Raw genomic sequence first — 21,998 nt, forward strand, 5'->3', positions numbered from 1 at the left:
CGTGTAAAGGCTTCTGAAGACTGTAAAATGACCTTCTGACGCCTAATAAAGGGTTTACACGTAAATCACGTGTTTTCACGTGCCTGAGCAGGTTAACATCGGTCTATTCCTTCTACACTCAATGGACTACGACGTCTGAACTTATTTTCAATAGCGCCATGGTCTTACAAAACAGTAAAATACCTGTAGAGGCCTCTAAAGATTGTTACATGGCCTCTTGCCGCCTAATAAAGGCTTTACTCCTAAAACACTTGATTCGACGTGTCTTAGCAGGTTACCATCGGTCTATTTCTTCCACTCCCAATGAACTACGACGTCTCAAGACGCTTTCCATCGCGCCATGGTCTTACAGCACAGTGAACTACGTGTAGAGGCCTCTAAGGGCTGTTATATGACCTTTTACCACCTAATAAAAGCCTTACACGTAAAACATGTGGTTCCATGTGTTAGCCCAGGTAAACATCGGTCTATTCCTTTTACACTCACTGGACTACGACGTTACAAGTCGTCTTAAAACGCAGTGAAATACGTGTAAAGGCCTCTAAGGACTGTTATATGGCCTTTTGCCGCCTAATAAAGGCCTCACACCTAAAACACGTGGTTCGACGTGTCTGCGCAGGTTACCATCGGTCTATTCCTTCCAATCTCAATGGACTACGAGGTCTCAAGTCGCTTTCCAACGCGCGATGGTCTTACAACACAGTAAAATACGTGCAGAGGCCACTAAAGACTGTTATATGGTCTGTTGCCGCCTAATAAAGGCTTTACACGTAATTCACGTGGTTCGACGTGTCTGCGCAGGTTACCATCGGTCTATTCCTACCACTCTCAATGGAATACGACGTCTCAAGACGCTTTACATCGCGCCATGGTTTTACAGCACAGTGAAATACGTGTAAAGGCTTCTAAGGACTGTTACATGGCCTTTTGCCGCCTAATAAAGACCTTACACCTAAAACGCGTGGTTCGACGTGTCTGCGCAGGTTACCATCGGTCTATTCCTTCCACTCTCAATGGACTACGACGTCTCAAGTCGCTTTCCAACGCGCCATGGTCTTACAACATAGTGAACTACGTGTAGAGGCCTCTAAGGGCTGCTATATGACCTTTTACCACCTAATAAAAGCCTTACACGTAAATCACGTGGTTCCACGTACTTCCGCAGGTTAACATCGGTCTATTCCTTCCACTTTCAATGGGCTACGACGTCTCAAGTCGCTTTCCATTGCGCCATGGTCTTAGAACACTGTGAACTACGTGTAAAGGCTTCTGAAGACTATTATATGACCTTCTGACGCCTAATAAAGGCTTTACACGTAAATCACGTGTTTCCACGTGCCTGAGCAGGTTAACATCGGTCTATTCCTTCTACACTCAATGGACTACGACGTCTGAACTTATTTTCCATAGCGCCATGGTCTTACAAAACAGTAAAATACCTGTAGAGGCCTCTAAAGATTGTTACATGGCCTCTTGCCGCCTAATAAAGGCTTTACTCCTAAAACACTTGATTCGACGTGTCTTAGCAGGTTACCATCGGTCTATTTCTTCCACTCCCAATGAACTACGACGTCTCAAGACGCTTTCCATCGCGCCATGGTCTTACAGCACAGTGAACTACGTGTAGAGGCCTCTAAGGGCTGTTATATGACCTTTTACCACCTAATAAAAGCCTTACACGTAAAACATGTGGTTCCATGTGTTAGCCCAGGTAAACATCGCTCTATTCCTTCTACACTCACTGGACTACGACGTTACAAGTCGTCTTACAACGCAGTGAAATACGTGTAAAGGCCTCTAAGGACTGTTATATGGCCTTTTGCCGCCTAATAAAGGCCTCACACCTAAAACACGTGGTTCGACGTGTCTGCGGAGGTTAGCATCGGGTCTATTCCTTCTACACTTACTGGACTACGACGTTTCAAGTCGTTTTCCATCGCGCCATGGTCTTATAACACTGTAAACTACGTGTAGAGGCCTCTAAAGACTGTTAGATGGCCTTTTGACGTCTAGTAAAGGCTTTACACGTAAATCACGTGGTTCCACGTGCCTGCGCAGTTTATCATCAGTACAGTCCTTCCGCCATAAATGGACTAAAACGTCTCAAGTTGTTTTCCATTCCGCCATTGTTTACAACACAGTCAACTACGTGTAAGGGCCTCTAAGAGCTGTTATATGGCCTTCCACCGCCTATTAAATTCCTTACACGTAAATCACTTACCTGCGCAGTTTACCAGCAGTGTATTCCTTCCACTCTCAATGGAGTAAGACGTCTCAAGTTGTTTTCCATCCCGCCATTGTTTACAACACAGTCAACTACGTGTAGAGGCCTCTAAAGATTGTTATATGGCCTGTTGCCGCCTAATAAAGGCTTTACACGTATTTCACGTGGTTCCACGTGTCTGCGCAGGTTACCATCGGTCTATTCCTACCACTCTCAATGGACTACGACGTTTCAAGTCGCTTTCCATCGCGCCATGGTCTTACAGCACAGTGAACTACGTGTAGAGGCCTCTAAGGGCTATTATATGGCCTTTTGCCGCCTAATAAAGGCCTCACACCTAAAACACGTGGTTCGACGTGTCTGCGCAGGTTACCATCGGTCTATTCCTTCCACTCTCAATGGACTACGAGGTCTCAAGTCGCTTTCCAACGCGCGATGGTCTTACAACACAGTAAAATACGTGCAGAGGCCACTAAAGACTGTTATATGGTCTGTTGCCGCCTAATAAAGGCTTTACACGTAATTCACGTGGTTCGACGTGTCTGCGCAGGTTACCATCGGTCTATTCCTACCACTCTCAATGGAATACGACGTCTCAAGACGCTTTACATCGCGCCATGGTTTTACAGCACAGTGAAATACGTGTAAAGGCTTCTAAGGACTGTTACATGGCCTTTTGCCGCCTAATAAAGGCCTTACACCTAAAACGCGTGGTTCGACGTGTCTGCGCAGGTTACCATCGGTCTATTCCTTCCACTCTCAATGGACTACGACGTCTCAAGTCGCTTTCCAATGCGCCATGGTCTCACAACATAGTGAACTACGTGTAGAGGCCTCTAAGGGCTGCTATATGACCTTTTACCACCTAATAAAAGCCTTACACGTAAATCACGTGGTTCCACGTACTTCCGCAGGTTAACATCGGTCTATTCCTTCCACTTTCAATGGGCTACGACGTCTCAAGTCGCTTTCCATTGCGCCATGGTCTTAGAACACTGTGAACTACGTGTAAAGGCTTCTGAAGACTATTATATGACCTTCTGACGCCTAATAAAGGCTTTACACGTAAATCACGTGTTTCCACGTGCCTGAGCAGGTTAACATCGGTCTATTCCTTCTACACTCAATGGACTACGACGTCTGAACTTATTTTCCATAGCGCCATGGTCTTACAAAACAGTAAAATACCTGTAGAGGCCTCTAAAGATTGTTACATGGCCTCTTGCCGCCTAATAAAGGCTTTACTCCTAAAACACTTGATTCGACGTGTCTTAGCAGGTTACCATCGGTCTATTTCTTCCACTCCCAATGAACTACGACGTCTCAAGACGCTTTCCATCGCGCCATGGTCTTACAGCACAGTGAACTACGTGTAGAGGCCTCTAAGGGCTGTTATATGACCTTTTACCACCTAATAAAAGCCTTACACGTAAAACATGTGGTTCCATGTGTTAGCCCAGGTAAACATCGGTCTATTCCTTCTACACTCACTGGACTACGACGTTACAAGTCGTCTTACAACGCAGTGAAATACGTGTAAAGGCCTCTAAGGACTGTTATATGGCCTTTTGCCGCCTAATAAAGGCCTCACACCTAAAACACGTGGTTCGACGTGTCTGCGGAGGTTAGCATCGGGTCTATTCCTTCTACACTTACTGGACTACGACGTTTCAAGTCGTTTTCCATCGCGCCATGGTCTTATAACACTGTAAACTACGTGTAGAGGCCTCTAAAGACTGTTAGATGGCCTTTTGACGTCTAGTAAAGGCTTTACACGTAAATCACGTGGTTCCACGTGCCTGCGCAGTTTATCATCAGTACAGTCCTTCCGCCATAAATGGACTAAAACGTCTCAAGTTGTTTTCCATTCCGCCATTGTTTACAACACAGTCAACTACGTGTAAGGGCCTCTAAGAGCTGTTATATGGCCTTCCACCGCCTATTAAATTCCTTACACGTAAATCACTTACCTGCGCAGTTTACCAGCAGTGTATTCCTTCCACTCTCAATGGAGTAAGACGTCTCAAGTTGTTTTCCATCCCGCCATTGTTTACAACACAGTCAACTACGTGTAGAGGCCTCTAAAGATTGTTATATGGCCTGTTGCCGCCTAATAAAGGCTTTACACGTATTTCACGTGGTTCCACGTGTCTGCGCAGGTTACCATCGGTCTATTCCTACCACTCTCAATGGAATACGACGTCTCAAGACGCTTTACATCGCGCCATGGTCTTACAGCACAGTGAAATACGTGTAAAGGCTTCTAAGGACTGTTACATGGTCTGTTGCCGCCTAATAAAGGCTTTACACGTAATTCACGTGGTTCGACGTGTCTGCGCAGGTTACCATCGGTCTATTCCTACCACTCTCAATGGAATACGACGTCTCAAGACGCTTTACATCGCGCCATGGTCTTACAGCACAGTGAAATACGTGTAAAGGCTTCTAAGGACTGTTACATGGCCTTTTGCCGCCTAATAAAGGCCTTACACCTAAAACGCGTGGTTCGACGTGTCTGCGCATGTTACCATCGGTCTATTCCTTCCACTCTCAATGGACTACGACGTCTCAAGTGGCTTTCCAACGCGCCATGGTCTTACAACATAGTGAACTACGTGTAGAGGCATCTAAGGGCTGCTATATGACCTTTTACTACCTAATAAAAGCTTTACACGTAAATCACGTGGTTCCACGTACTTCCGCAGGTTAACATCGGTCTATTCCTTCCACTTTCAATGGGCTACGACGTCTCAAGTCGCTTTCCATTGCGCCATGGTCTTAGAACACTGTGAACTACGTGTAAAGGCTTCTGAAGACTATTATATGACCTTCTGACGCCTAATAAAGGCTTTACACGTAAATCACGTGTTTCCACGTGCCTGAGCAGGTTAACATCGGTCTATTCCTTCTACACTCAATGGACTACGACGTCTGAACTTATTTTCCATAGCGCCATGGTCTTACAAAACAGTAAAATACCTGTAGAGGCCTCTAAAGATTGTTACATGGCCTCTTGCCGCCTAATAAAGGCTTTACTCCTAAAACACTTGATTCGACGTGTCTTAGCAGGTTACCATCGGTCTATTTCTTCCACTCCCAATGAACTACGACGTCTCAAGACGCTTTCCATCGCGCCATGGTCTTACAGCACAGTGAACTACGTGTAGAGGCCTCTAAGGGCTGTTATATGACCTTTTACCACCTAATAAAAGCCTTACACGTAAAACATGTGGTTCCATGTGTTAGCCCAGGTAAACATCGGTCTATTCCTTCTACACTCACTGGACTACGACGTTACAAGTCGTCTTACAACGCAGTGAAATACGTGTAAAGGCCTCTAAGGACTGTTATATGGCCTTTTGCCGCCTAATAAAGGCCTCACACCTAAAACACGTGGTTCGACGTGTCTGCGGAGGTTAGCATCGGGTCTATTCCTTCTACACTTACTGGACTACGACGTTTCAAGTCGTTTTCCATCGCGCCATGGTCTTATAACACTGTAAACTACGTGTAGAGGCCTCTAAAGACTGTTAGATGGCCTTTTGACGTCTAGTAAAGGCTTTACACGTAAATCACGTGGTTCCACGTGCCTGCGCAGTTTATCATCAGTACAGTCCTTCCGCCATAAATGGACTAAAACGTCTCAAGTTGTTTTCCATTCCGCCATTGTTTACAACACAGTCAACTACGTGTAAGGGCCTCTAAGAGCTGTTATATGGCCTTCCACCGCCTATTAAATTCCTTACACGTAAATCACTTACCTGCGCAGTTTACCAGCAGTGTATTCCTTCCACTCTCAATGGAGTAAGACGTCTCAAGTTGTTTTCCATCCCGCCATTGTTTACAACACAGTCAACTACGTGTAGAGGCCTCTAAAGATTGTTATATGGCCTGTTGCCGCCTAATAAAGGCTTTACACGTATTTCACGTGGTTCCACGTGTCTGCGCAGGTTACCATCGGTCTATTCCTACCACTCTCAATGGAATACGACGTCTCAAGACGCTTTACATCGCGCCATGGTCTTACAGCACAGTGAAATACGTGTAAAGGCTTCTAAGGACTGTTACATGGTCTGTTGCCGCCTAATAAAGGCTTTACACGTAATTCACGTGGTTCGACGTGTCTGCACAGGTTACCATCGGTCTATTCCTACCACTCTCAATGGAATACGACGTCTCAAGACGCTTTACATCGCGCCATGGTCTTACAGCACAGTGAAATACGTGTAAAGGCTTCTAAGGACTGTTACATGGCCTTTTGCCGCCTAATAAAGGCCTTACACCTAAAACGCGTGGTTCGACGTGTCTGCGCAGGTTACCATCGGTCTATTCCTTCAACTCTCAATGGACTACGACGTCTCAAGTGGCTTTCCAACGCGCCATGGTCTTACAACATAGTGAACTACGTGTAGAGGCATCTAAGGGCTGCTATATGACCTTTTACTACCTAATAAAAGCTTTACACGTAAATCACGTGGTTCCACGTACTTCCGCAGGTTAACATCGGTCTATTCCTTCCACTTTCAATGGGCTACGACGTCTCAAGTCGCTTTCCATTGCGCCATGGTCTTAGAACACTGTGAACTACGTGAAAAGGCTTCTGAAGACTGTTACAGGGCCCTTTGCCACCTAAGAAAGCCTTACACGTAAAACATGTGGTTCCATGTGTTAGCCCAGGTTACCATCGGTCTATTCCTTCTACACTCAATGGACTACGACGTTTCAAGTCGCTTTCCATCGCGCCATGGTCTTACAGCACAGTGAACTACGTGTAGAGGCCTCTAAGGGCTATTATATGGCCTTTTGCCGCCTAATAAAGGCCTCACACCTAAAACACGTGGTTCGACGTGTCTGCGCAGGTTACCATCGGTCTATTCCTTCCACTCTCAATGGACTACGAGGTCTCAAGTCGCTTTCCAACGCGCGATGGTCTTACAACACAGTAAAATACGTGCAGAGGCCACTAAAGACTGTTATATGGTCTGTTGCCGCCTTATAAAGGCTTTACACGTAATTCACGTGGTTCGACGTGTCTGCGCAGGTTACCATCGGTCTATTCCTACCACTCTCAATGGAATACGACGTCTCAAGACGCTTTACATCGCGCCATGGTTTTACAGCACAGTGAAATACGTGTAAAGGCTTCTAAGGACTGTTACATGGCCTTTTGCCGCCTAATAAAGGCCTTACACCTAAAACGCGTGGTTCGACGTGTCTGCGCAGGTTACCATCGGTCTATTCCTTCCACTCTCAATGGACTACGACGTCTCAAGTCGCTTTCCAACGCGCCATGGTCTCACAACATAGTGAACTACGTGTAGAGGCCTCTAAGGGCTGCTATATGACCTTTTACCACCTAATAAAAGCCTTACACGTAAATCACGTGGTTCCACGTACTTCCGCAGGTTAACATCGGTCTATTCCTTCCACTTTCAATGGGCTACGACGTCTCAAGTCGCTTTCCATTGCGCCATGGTCTTAGAACACTGTGAACTACGTGTAAAGGCTTCTGAAGACTATTATATGACCTTCTGACGCCTAATAAAGGCTTTACACGTAAATCACGTGTTTCCACGTGCCTGAGCAGGTTAACATCGGTCTATTCCTTCTACACTCAATGGACTACGACGTCTGAACTTATTTTCCATAGCGCCATGGTCTTACAAAACAGTAAAATACCTGTAGAGGCCTCTAAAGATTGTTACATGGCCTCTTGCCGCCTAATAAAGGCTTTACTCCTAAAACACTTGATTCGACGTGTCTTAGCAGGTTACCATCGGTCTATTTCTTCCACTCCCAATGAACTACGACGTCTCAAGACGCTTTCCATCGCGCCATGGTCTTAAAGCACAGTGAACTACGTGTAGAGGCCTCTAAGGGCTGTTATATGACCTTTTACTACCTAATAAAAGCCTTACACGTAAAACATGTGGTTCCATGTGTTAGCCCAGGTAAACATCGGTCTATTCCTTCTACACTCACTGGACTACGACGTTACAAGTCGTCTTACAACGCAGTGAAATACGTGTAAAGGCCTCTAAGGACTGTTATATGGCCTTTTGCCGCCTAATAAAGGCCTCACACCTAAAACACGTGGTTCGACGTGTCTGCGGAGGTTAGCATCGGGTCTATTCCTTCTACACTTACTGGACTACGACGTTTCAAGTCGTTTTCCATCGCGCCATGGTCTTATAACACTGTAAACTACGTGTAGAGGCCTCTAAAGACTGTTAGATGGCCTTTTGACGTCTAGTAAAGGCTTTACACGTAAATCACGTGGTTCCACGTGCCTGCGCAGTTTATCATCAGTACAGTCCTTCCGCCATAAATGGACTAAAACGTCTCAAGTTGTTTTCCATTCCGCCATTGTTTACAACACAGTCAACTACGTGTAAGGGCCTCTAAGAGCTGTTATATGGCCTTCCACCGCCTATTAAATTCCTTACACGTAAATCACTTACCTGCGCAGTTTACCAGCAGTGTATTCCTTCCACTCTCAATGGAGTAAGACGTCTCAAGTTGTTTTCCATCCCGCCATTGTTTACAACACAGTCAACTACGTGTAGAGGCCTCTAAAGATTGTTATATGGCCTGTTGCCGCCTAATAAAGGCTTTACACGTATTTCACGTGGTTCCACGTGTCTGCGCAGGTTACCATCGGTCTATTCCTACCACTCTCAATGGAATACGACGTCTCAAGACGCTTTACATCGCGCCATGGTCTTACAGCACAGTGAAATACGTGTAAAGGCTTCTAAGGACTGTTACATGGTCTGTTGCCGCCTAATAAAGGCTTTACACGTAATTCACGTGGTTCGACGTGTCTGCGCAGGTTACCATCGGTCTATTCCTACCACTCTCAATGGAATACGACGTCTCAAGACGCTTTACATCGCGCCATGGTCTTACAGCACAGTGAAATACGTGTAAAGGCTTCTAAGGACTGTTACATGGCCTTTTGCCGCCTAATAAAGGCCTTACACCTAAAACGCGTGGTTCGACGTGTCTGCGCAGGTTACCATCGGTCTATTCCTTCCACTCTCAATGGACTACGACGTCTCAAGTGGCTTTCCAACGCGCCATGGTCTTACAACATAGTGAACTACGTGTAGAGGCATCTAAGGGCTGCTATATGACCTTTTACTACCTAATAAAAGCTTTACACGTAAATCACGTGGTTCCACGTACTTCCGCAGGTTAACATCGGTCTATTCCTTCCACTTTCAATGGGCTACGACGTCTCAAGTCGCTTTCCATTGCGCCATGGTCTTAGAACACTGTGAACTACGTGTAAAGGCTTCTGAAGACTGTTACAGGGCCCTTTGCCACCTAAGAAAGCCTTACACGTAAAACATGTGGTTCCATGTGTTAGCCCAGATTACCATCGGTCTATTCCTTCTACACTCAATGGACTACGACGTTTCAAGTCGCTTTCCATCGCGCCATGGTCTTACAGCACAGTGAACTACGTGTAGAGGCCTCTAAGGGCTATTATATGACCTTTTATCACCTAATACAAGCCTTGCACGTAAATCACGTGGTTCCACGTACTTCCGCAGGTTAACATCGGTCTATTCCTACCACTCTCAATGGACTACGAGGTCTCAAGTCGCTTTCCAACGCGCCATGGTGTTACAACATAGTGAACTACGTGTAGAGGCCTCTAAAGACTGTTTTATGGCCCTTTGCCAACTAACAAAGGCCCTACACGTAAATCACGTGGTTCCACGTGCCTGCCCATGTTAACATCGGTCTATTCCTTTTACACTCACTGGACTACGACGTTTCAAGTCGTTTTCCATCGCGCCATGGTCTTACAACACTGTGAACTACGTGTAAAGGCTTTTGAAGACTGTAAAATGACATTCTGACGCCTAATGAAGGGTTTACACGTAAATCACGTGGTTCCACGAGCCTGCGCAGGTTACCATCGGTCTATTCCTTCCACTTTCAATGGACTACGACGTTTCAAGTCGCTTTCCATCGCGCCATGGTCTTACAGCACAGTGAACTACGTGTAGAGGCCTCTAAGGGCTATTATATGACCTTTTATCACCTAATACAAGCCTTACACGTAAATCACGTGGTTCCACGTACTTCCGCAGGTTAACATCGGTCTATTCCTACCACTCTCAATGGACTACGACGTGTCATGTCGTTTTCCGGCGCGCCATGGTCTTACAACGTAGTGAACTACGTGTAGAGGCCTCTAAAGACTGTTACAGGGCCCTTTGCCACCTAAGAAAGCCTTACACGTAAAACATGTGGTTCCATGTGTTAGCCCAGGTTACCATCGGTCTATTCCTTCTACACTCAATGGCGTACGACGTCTGAACTCATTTTACATAGCGCCATGGTCTTACAACACAGTAATATACGTGTAGAGGCCTCTAAGGGCCGTTATATGACCTTTTACCACCTAATAAAAGCCTTACACGTAAATCACGTGGTTCCACGTACTTCTGCAGGTTAAAATCGATGTATTCCTCCTACACTCAATGGACTACGACGTCTCAAGTCCTTTTCCATCGTCCCATGATCTTACAACGCAGTGAACTACGTGTAGAGGCCTCTAAAGATTGTTATATGGCCTGTTACCGCCTAATAAAGGCTTTACACGTAATTCACGTCGTTCCAGGTGTCTGCGCAGGTTACCATCGGTCTATTCCTACCAGTCTCAATGGACTACGACGTCTGAACCCATTTTCAATAGCGCCATAGTCTTACAACACAGTAAAATACGTGTAGAGGCCGCTGAAGATTGTTTTATGGTCTGTTGCCGCCTAATAAAGGCTTTACACGTAATTCACGTGGTTCGACGTGTCTGCGCAGGTTACCATTGGTCTATTCCTTCCACTCTCAATGAACTACGATGTCTCATGACGCTTTCGATCGCGCCATGGTCTTACAGCACAGTGAACTACGTGTAAAGGCCTCTAAGGGCAGTTATATGACCTTTTACCACCTAATAAAAGCCTCACACGTAATACGTGTTGCTCCATGTGTTAGCCCAGGTAAACATCGGTCTATTCCCTTCTACACTCACTGGACTACGACGTCTGAACTCATTTCCCATCGCGCCAATGTCTTACAACGCAGTGGACTACGTGTAGAGGCCTCTAAGGATTGTAATATGACCTTTTACCACCTAATAAAAGCCTTACACGTAAATCACGTGGTTCCACGTACTTCCGCAGGTTAACATCGATGTATTCCTCCTACACTCAATGGACTACGACGTCTCAAGTCCTTTTCCATCGTCCCAAGATCTTACAACGCAGTGAACTACGTGTAGAGGCCTCTAAAGATTGTTATATGGCCTGTTACCGCCTAATAAAGGCTTTACACGTAATTCACGTCGTTCCACGTGTCTGCGCAGGTTACCATCGGTCTATTCCTACCAGTCTCAATGGACTACGACGTCTGAACCCATTTTCCATAACGCCATAGTCTTATAACACAGTAAAATACGTGTAGAGGCCTCTAAAGACTGTTATATGGCCCTTTCCCACCTAACAAAGGTCCTACACGTAAATCAAGTGGTTCCACGAGCCTGCGCAGGTTACCATCGGTCTATTCCTTCCACTCTCAATGGGCTACGACGTCTCAAGTTGTTTTCCATCACGCCATGGTCTCACAACACAGTGAACTACCTGTAGAGGCCTCTAAGGCCTGTTATATGACATTTTACCACCTAATAAAAGCCTTACACGTAAAACATGTGGTTCCATGTGTTAGCCCAGGTAAACATCGGTCTATTCCTTCTACACTCACTGGACTACGACATTTCAAGTCATCTTCCAACGCAGTGAAATACGTGTAAAGGCCTCTAAGGACTGTTATACGGCATTTTGCCGCCTAATAAAGGCCTCACACCTAAAACACGTGGTTCGACGTGTCTGCGCAGGTTACCATCGGTCTATTCCTTCCACTCTCAATGGACTACGAGGTCTCAAGTCGCTTTCCAACGCGCGATGGTCTTACAACATATTTAACTACGTGTAGAGGCCTCTAAAGACTGTTATATGGCCCTTTGCCAACTAACAAAGGCCCTACACGTAAATCACGTGGTTCCACGTGCCTGCGCAGGTTAGCATCGGTCTATTCCTTCTACACTTACTGGACTACGTCGTTTCAAGTCGTTTTCCATCGCGCCATGGTCTTATAACACTGTAAACTACGTGTAGAGGTCTCTAAAGACTGTTAGATGGCCTTTTGACGTCTAGTAAAGGCTTTACACGTAAATCACGTGGCTCCCCGTGCCTGCGCAGTTCATCATCAGTACAGTCCTTCCGCCATAAATGGACTAAAACGTCTCAAGTTGTTTTCCATTCCGCCATTGTTTACAACACAGTCAACTACGTGTACGGGCCTCTAAGAGCTGTTATATGGCCTTTTACCGCCTATTAAATTCCTTACAAGTAAATCACCTACCTGCGCAGTTTACCATCGGTGTATTCCTTCCACTCTCAATGGAGTAAGACGTCTCAAGACGCTTTCCATCGCGCCATGGTCTTACAGCACAGTGAACTACGTGTAGAGGCCTCTAAGGGCTGCCATATGACCTTTTACCACATAATAAAGGCTTTACACGTAATTCACGTGGTTCAACGTGTCTACGCAGGTTACCATCGGTCTATTCCTTCCACTCTCAATGGGCTACGACGTCTCAAGTTGTTTTCCATCACGCCATGGTCTCACAACACAGTGAACTACGTGTAGAGGCCTCTAAAGATTGTTATATGGCCTGTTGCCGCCTAATAAAGGCTTTACACGTAATTCACGTGGTTCGACGTGTCTGCGCAGGTTACCATCGGTCTATTCCTTCCACTCTCAATGGACTACGACGTCTCAAGTCGATTTCCAACGCGCCATGGTCTTACAACATAGTGAACTACGTGTAGAGGCCTCTAAAGACTGTTATATGGCCCTTTCCCACCTAACAAAGGTCCTACACGTAAATCACGTGGTTCCACGAGCCTGCGCAGGTTACCATCGGTCTATTCCTTCCACTCTCAATGGGCTACGACGTCTCAAGTTGTTTTCCATCACGCCGTGGTCTCACAACACAGTGAACTACCTGTAGAGGCCTCTAAGGCCTGTTATATGACCTTTTACCACCTAATAAAAGCCTTACACGTAAAACATGTGGTTCCATGTGTTAGCCCAGGTAAACATCGGTCTATTCCTTCTACACTCACTGGACTACGACGTTTCAAGTCGTCTTCCAACGCAGTGAAATACGAGTAAAGGCCTCTAAGGACTGTTATATGGCCTTTTGCCGCCTAATTAAGGCCTCACACCTAAAACACGTGGTTCGACGTGTCTGCGCAGGTTACCATCGGTCTATTCCTTCCACTCTCAATGGACTACGAGGTCTCAAGTCGCTTTCCAACGGGCGATGGTCTTACAACATAGTGAACTACGTGTAGAGGCCTCTAAAGACTGTTATATGGCCCTTTGCCAACTAACAAAGGCCCTACACGTAAATCACGTGGTTCCACGTGCCTGCGCAGGTTAGCATCGGTCTATTCCTTCTACACTTACTAGACTACGTCGTTTCAAGTCGTTTTCCATCGCGCCATGGCCTTATAACACTGTAAACTACGTGTAGAGGTCTCTAAAGACTGTTAGATGGCCTTTTGACGTCTAGTAAAGGCTTTACACGTAAATCACGTGGCTCCCCGTGCCTGCGCAGTTCATCATCAGTACAGTCCTTCCGCCATAAATGGACTAAAACGTCTCAAGTTGTTTTCCATTCCGCCATTGTTTACAACACAGTCAACTACGTGTACGGGCCTCTAAGAGCTGTTATATGGCCTTTTACCGCCTATTAAATTCCTTACAAGTAAATCACCTACCTGCGCAGTTTACCATCGGTGTATTCCTTCCACTCTCAAGGGAGTAAGACGTCTCAAGACGCTTTCCATCGCGCCATGGTCTTACAGCACAGTGAACTACGTGTAGAGGCCTCTAAGGGCTGCCATATGACCTTTTACCACATAATAAAGGCTTTACACGTAATTCACGTGGTTCCACGTGTCTACGCAGGTTACCATCGGTCTATTCCTTCCACTCTCAATGGTCTACGACGTCTCAAGTTGTTTTCCATCACGCCATGGTCTCACAACACAGTGAACTACGTGTAGAGGCCTCTAAAGATTGTTATATGGCCTGTTGCCGCCTAATAAAGGCTTTACACGTAATTCACGTGGTTCGACGTGTCTGCGCAGGTTACCATCGGTCTATTCCTTCCACTCTCAATGGACTACGACGTCTCAAGTCGATTTCCAACGCAGTGAAATACGTGTAAAGGCCTCTAAGGACTGTTATATGGCCTTTTGCCGCCTAATAAAGGCCTCACACCTAAAACACGTGGTTCGACGTGTCTGCGCAGGTTACCATCGGTCTATTCCTTCCACTCTCAATGGGCTACGACGTCTCAAGTTGTTTTCCATCACGCCATGGTCTCACAACACAGTGAACTACCTGTAGAGGCCTCTAAGGCCTGTTATATGACCTTTTACCACCTAATAAAAGCCTTACACGTAAAACATGTGGTTCCATGTGTTAGCCCAGGTAAACATCGGTCTATTCCTTCTACACTCAATGGACTACGACGTTTCAAGTCAACTTCCAACGCAGTGAAATACGTGTAAAGGCCTCTAAGGACTGTTATATGGCCTTTTGCCGCCTAATAAAGGCCTCACACCTAAAACACGTGGTTCGACGTGTCTGCACAGGTTACCATCGGTGTATTCCTACCACTCTCAATGGACTACGAGGTCTCAAGTCGCTTTCCAACGTGCGATGTTCTCACAACATAGTGAACTACGTGTAGAGGCCTCTAAAGACTGTTATATGGCCCTTTGCCAACTAACAAAGGTCCTACACGTAAATCACGTGGTTCGACGTGTCTGCGCAGGTTACCATCGGTCTATTCCTTCCACTCTCAATGGGCTACGACGTCTCAAGTTGTTTTCCATCACGCCATGGTCTCACAACACAGTGAACTACCTGTAGAGGCCTCTAAGGCCTGTTATATGACCTTTTACCACCTAATAAAAGCCTTACACGTAAAACATGTGGTTCCATGTGTTAGCCCAGGTAAACATCGGTCTATTCCTTCTACACTCAATGGACTACGACGTTTCAAGTCAACTTCCAACGCAGTGAAATACGTGTAAAGGCCTCTAAGGACTGTTATATGGCCTTTTGCCGCCTAATAAAGGCCTCACACCTAAAACACGTGGTTCGACGTGTCTGCACAGGTTACCATCGGTGTATTCCTACCACTCTCAATGGACTACGACGTCTGAACTCATTTTTCATAGCGCGATGGTCTTACAACACAGCAAAATACGTGCAGAGGCCACTGAAGATTGTTATATAGTCTGTTGCCGCCTAATAAAAGCTTTACACGTAATTCACGTGATTCGACGTGTCTGCGCAGGTTACCATCGGTCTATTCCTACCACTCTCAATGGAATACGACGTCTCAAGACGCTTTACATCGCGCCATGGTCTTACAGCACAGTGAACTACGTGTAGAGGCCTCTAAGGGCTGTTATATCACCTTTTACCACCTAATAAAAGCCTTACACGTAAATCACGTGGTTCCACGTACTTCCGCAGGTTAACATCGGTCTATTCCTCCTACACTCAATGGACTACGATGTCTCAAGTCCTTTTCCATCGTCCCATTATCTTACAACGCAGTGAACTACGTGTAGAGGCCTCTAAAGATTGTTATATGGCCTGCTGCCGCCTAATAAAGGCTTTACACGTAATTCACGTGGTTCGACGTGTCTACGCAGGTTACCATTGGTCTATTCCTTCCACTCCCAATGAACTAAGAAGTCTCAAGTCGTTTTCTGGCGCACCGTGGTCTTACAGCACAGTGACCTACGTGTAAAGGCATCTCAGGACTGTTATATGGCCCTTTACCAACTAACAAACGTAAATCACGTGTTCCACGTGCCTATGCAGTTTACCATCGGTCTATTCCTTCCACTCTCAATGGGCTACGACGTCTTAAGTTGTTTTCCATCGCGCCATGGTCTTACAACGCAGTGAACTACGTGTAAAGGCCTCTAAGCACTGTTGGCTCTTGCCGCATAATAAAATCCTTACACCTAAAACTCGTGGTTCGACGCGTCTGTGCAGGTTACCATCGGTCTATTCCTTCCACTCTAAATGACTTACGACGTTTCAAGACGTTTTCCATCGCGCCATGGTCTTACAACACAGTGAACTACGTGTAGAGGCCTCTAAGGGCTGTTATATGACCTTTTGCCCCTTAATAAAATCCTTACACGTAAAACATGTGGTTCCACGTGCATGCTCAAGTTACTATCGGTCTATTCCTGCCACACTCAACGGACTACGATGTCTGAAGTCCTTTGCCATCGTGCCATGATCTTCTAACGCAGTGAAGTACGTGTAAATGCCTCTAACGACTGTTATATGGCCCTTTACCCCCTAACAAAGGCCTTGCACGTAAATCACGTGGTTCCACCTACCTACTCAGTTTACCATTGGTCTATTCCTTCCACTCCCAATGAACTAAGAAGTCTCAAGTCGTTTTCTGGCGCACCGTGGTCTTACAGCACAGTGACCTACGTGTAAAGGCATCTCAGGACTGTTATATGGCCCTTTACCAACTAACAAACGTAAATCACGTGTTCCACGTGCCTATGCAGTTTACCATCGGTCTACTCCTTCCACTCTCAATGGGCTACGACGTCTCAAGTTGTTTTCCATCGCGCCATGGTCTTACAACACAGTGAACTACGTGTAGAGGCCTCTAAAGATTGTTATATGGCCTCTTGCCGCCTAATAAAGGCCTTACTCCTAAAACACTTGATTCGACGTGTCTTAGCAGGTTACCATCAATCTATTCCTTCTACACTCAATAGACTACGACGTTTCAAGACATTTTCCATCGCGCCATGGCCTTACAACACTGTAAACTACGTGTAGAGCTCTCTAAAGACTGTTAGATGGCCTTTTGCTGCCTAATAAAGGCTTTACACGTAATTCACGTGGTTCGACGTGTCTACGCAGGTTACCATTGGTCTATTCCTTCCACTCTCAATGAACTACGACGTCTCAAGACGCTTTCCATCGCGCCATGGTCTTACAGCACAGTGAACTACGTGTAGAGGCCTCTAAGGGCTGCTATATGACCTTTTACCACATAATAAAAGCCTTACACGTAAATCACGTGGTTCCACGTACTTCCGCAGTTTAACATCGGTCTATTCCTCCTACACTCACTGGACTACGACGTTTCAAGTAGGTTACCATCGGTCTATTTCATCCACTCTCAATGGACTACGACGTCTCAAGTCGATTTCCAACGCGCCATGGTCTTACAACATAGTGAACTACGTGTAGAGGCCTCTAAAGACTGTTATATGGCCCTTTGCCACCTAACAAAGGTCCTACACGAAAATCACGTGGTTTTACGAGCCTGTGCAGGTTACCATCGGTCTATTCCTTCCACTCTCAATGGACTACGACGTTTCAAGTCGCTTTCCATGGCGCCATGGTTTTACAACACTGTGAACTACGTGTAAAGGCTTCTAAAGACTGTTATATGACCTTCTGACGCCTAATAAAGGGTTTACACGTAAATCACGTGTTTCCACGTGCCTGAGCAGGTTAACATCGGTCTATTCCTTCTACACTCAATGGACTACGACGTCTGAACTTATTTTCCATAGCGCCATGGTTTTACAACACTGTAAAATACGTGTAGAGGCCTCTAAAAATTATTACATGGCCTGTTGCCGCCTAATAAAGGCTTTACGCGTAGTTCACGTGGTTCGACGTGTATTCCTACCACTTTCAATGAACTTCGACGTCTTAAGACGCTTTACATCGCGCCATGGTTTTACAGCACAGTGAACTACGTGTAGAGGCCTCTAAGGGCTGTTATATGACCTTTTACCACCTAATGAAGGTTTTACACGTAAATCACGTGGTTCCACGTACTTCCGCAGGTTAGCATCGGTCTATTCCTTCTGCACTCAATAGACTACGACGTTTCAAGACATTTTCCATCGCGCCATGGCCTTACAACACTGTAAACTACGTGTAGAGCCTTCTAAAGACTGTTAGATGCCCTTTGCCGCCTAATAAAGGCTTTACACGTAATTCACGTGGTTCGACGTGTCTACGCATGTTACCATTGGTCTATTCCTTCCACTCTCAATGAACTACGACGTCTCAAGACGCTTTCCATTGCGCCATGGTCTTACAGCACAGTGAACTACGTGTAGAGGCCTCTAAGGGCTGCTATATGACCTTTTACCACATAATAAAGGCTTTACACGTAATTCACGTGGTTCCACGTGTCTACGCAGGTTACCATCGGTCTATTCCTTCCACTCTCAATGGGCTACGACGTCTCAAGTTGTTTTCCATCACGCCATGGTCTCACAACACAGTGAACTACGTGTAGAGGCCTCTAAAGACTGTTATATGGCCCTTTCCCACCTAACAAAGGTCCTACACGTAAATCACGTGGTTCCACGAGCCTGCGCAGGTTACCATCGGTCTATTCCTTCCACTCTCAATGGGCTACGACGTCTCAAGTTGTTTTCCATCACGCCATGGTCTCACAACACAGTGAACTACCTGTAGAAGCCTCTAAGGCCTGTTATATGACATTTTACCACCTAATAAAAGCCTTACACGTAAAACATGTGGTTCCATGTGTTAGCCCAGGTAAACATCGGTCTATTCCTTCTACACTCACTGGACTACGACATTTCAAGTCATCTTCCAACGCAATGAAATACGTGTAAAGGCCTCTAAGGACTGTTATACGGCATTTTGCCGCCTAATAAAGGCCTCACACCTAAAACACGTGGTTCGACGTGTCTGCGCAGGTTACCATCGGTCTATTCCTTCCACTCTCAATGGACTACGAGGTCTCAAGTCGCTTTCCAACGCGCGATGGTCTTACAACATAGTGAACTACGTGTAGAGGCCTCTAAAGACTGTTATATGGCTCTTTGCCAACTAACAAAGGCCCTACACGTAAATCACGTGGTTCCACGTGCCTGCGCAGGTTAGCATCGGTCTATTCCTTCTACACTTACTGGACTACGTCGTTTCAAGTCGTTTTCCATCGCGCCATGGTCTTATAACACTGTAAACTACGTGTAGAGGTCTCTAAAGACTGTTAGATGGCCTTTTGACGTCTAGTAAAGGCTTTACACGTAAATCACGTGGCTCCCCGTGCCTGCGCAGTTCATCATCAGTACAGTCCTTCCGCCATAAATGGACTAAAACGTCTCAAGTTGTTTTCCATTCCGCCATTGTTTACAACACAGTCAACTACGTGTACGGGCCTCTAAGAGCTGTTATATGGCCTTTTACCGCCTATTAAATTCCTTACAAGTAAATCAGCTACCTGCGCAGTTTACCATCGGTGTATTCCTTCCACTCTCAATGGAGTAAGACGTCTCAAGACGCTTTCCATCGCGCCATGGTCTTACAGCACAGTGAACTACGTGTAGAGGCCTCTAAGGGCTGCCATATGACCTTTGACCACATAATAAAGGCTTTACACGTAATTCACGTGGTTCAACGTGTCTACGCAGGTTACCATCGGTCTATTCCTTCCACTCTCAATGGGCTACGACGTCTCAAGTTGTTTTCCATCACGCCATGGTCTCACAACACAGTGAACTACGTGTAGAGGCCTCTAAAGATTGTTATATGGCCTGTTGCCGCCTAATAAAGGCTTTACACGTAATTCACGTGGTTCGACGTGTCTGCGCAGGTTACCATCGGTCTATTCCTTCCACTCTCAATGGACTACGACGTCTCAAGTCGATTTCCAACGCGCCATGGTCTTACAACATAGTGAACTACGTGTAGAGGCCTCTAAAGACTGTTATATGGCCCTTTCCCACCTAACAAAGGTCCTACACGTAAATCACGTGGTTCCACGAGCCTGCGCAGGTTACCATCGGTCTATTCCTTCCACTCTCAATGGGCTACGACGTCTCAAGTTGTTTTCCATCACGCCGTGGTCTCACAACACAGTGAACTACCTGTAGAGGCCTCTAAGGCCTGTTATATGACCTTTTACCACCTAATAAAAGCCTTACACGTAAAACATGTGGTTCCATGTGTTAGCCCAGGTAAACATCGGTCTATTTCTTCTACACTCACTGGACTACGACGTTTCAAGTCGTCTTCCAACGCAGTGAAATACGTGTAAAGGCCTCTAAGGACTGTTATATGGCCTTTTGCCGCCTAATTAAGGCCTCACACCTAAAACACGTGGTTCGACGTGTCTGCGCAGGTTACCATCGGTCTATTCCTTCCACTCTCAATGGACTACGAGGTCTCAAGTTGCTTTCCAACGTGCGATGTTCTCACAACATAGTGAACTACGTGTAGAGGCCTCTAAAGACTGTTATATGGCCCTTTTTCAACTAACAAAGGTCCTACACGTAAATCACGTGGTTCCACGTGCCTGCGCAGGTTAGCATCGGTCTATTCCTTCTACACTTACTGGACTACGTCGTTTCAAGTCGTTTTCCATCGCGCCATGGTCTTATAACACTGTAAACTACGTGTAGAGGTCTCTAAAGACTGTTAGATGGCCTTTTGACGTCTAGTAAAGGCTTTACACGTAAATCACGTGGTTCCCCGTGCCTGCGCAGTTCATCATCAGTACAGTCCTTCCGTCATAAATGGACTAAAACGTCTCAAGTTGTTTTCCATTCCGCCATTGTTTACAACACAGTCAACTACGTGTACGGGCCTCTAAGAGCTGTTATATGGCCTTTTACCGCCTATTAAATTCCTTACAAGTAAATCACCTACCTGCGCAGTTTACCATCGGTGTATTCCTTCCACTCTCAATGGAGTAAGACGTCTCAAGACGCTTTCCATCGCGCCATGGTCTTACAGCACAGTGAACTACGTGTAGAGGCCTCTAAGGGCTGCTATATGACCTTTTACCACATAATAAAGGCTTTACACGTAATTCACGTGGTTCCACGTGTCTGCACAGGTTACCATCGGTGTATTCCTACCACTCTCAATGGACTACGACGTCTGAACTCATTTTTCATAGCGCGATGGTCTTACAACACAGCAAAATACGTGCAGAGGCCACTGAAGATTGTTATATAGTCTGTTGCCGCCTAATAAAAGCTTTACACGTAATTCACGTGGTTCGACGTGTCTGCGCAGGTTACCATCGGTCTATTCCTACCACTCTCAATGGAATACGACGTCTCAAGACGCTTTATATCGCGCCATGGTCTTACAGCACAGTGAACTACGTGTAGAGGCCTCTAAGGGCTGTTATATCACCTTTTACCACCTAATAAAAGCCTTACACGTAAATCACGTGGTTCCACGTACTTCCGCAGGTTAACATCGGTCTATTCCTCCTACACTCAATGGACTACGATGTCTCAAGTCCTTTTTCATCGTCCCATTATCTTACAACGCAGTGAACTACGTGTAGAGGCCTCTAAAGATTGTTACATGGCCTGTTGCCGCCTAATAAAGGCTTTACACGTAATTCACGTGGTTCGACGTGTCTACGCAGGTTACCATTGGTCTATTCCTTCCACTCCCAATGAACTAAGAAATCTCAAGTCGTTTTCTGGCGCACCGTGGTCTTACAGCACAGTGACCTACGTGTAAAGGCCTCTCAGGACTGTTATATGGCCCTTTACCAACTAACAAAGGCCCTACACGTAAATCACGTGTTCCACGTGCCTATGCAGTTTAC

The 21,998-nt window shown here is 46.0% G+C and overlaps 1 long non-coding RNA gene across 2 annotated transcripts in view; it reads left to right on the forward strand.

Annotated features, from left to right (window-relative positions):
• Nucleotides 1-21,998, forward strand: part of LOC130630183 (uncharacterized) — a 51,228-nt gene that overhangs the window by 23,928 nt on the left and 5,302 nt on the right. The gene's annotated exons all lie outside the window — the stretch shown is intronic.

The sequence above is a fragment of the Hydractinia symbiolongicarpus genome, chromosome 2 (genome assembly GCF_029227915.1).
Source record: "Hydractinia symbiolongicarpus strain clone_291-10 chromosome 2, HSymV2.1, whole genome shotgun sequence".
Taxonomy (NCBI): Eukaryota; Metazoa; Cnidaria; class Hydrozoa; order Anthoathecata; family Hydractiniidae; genus Hydractinia; species Hydractinia symbiolongicarpus.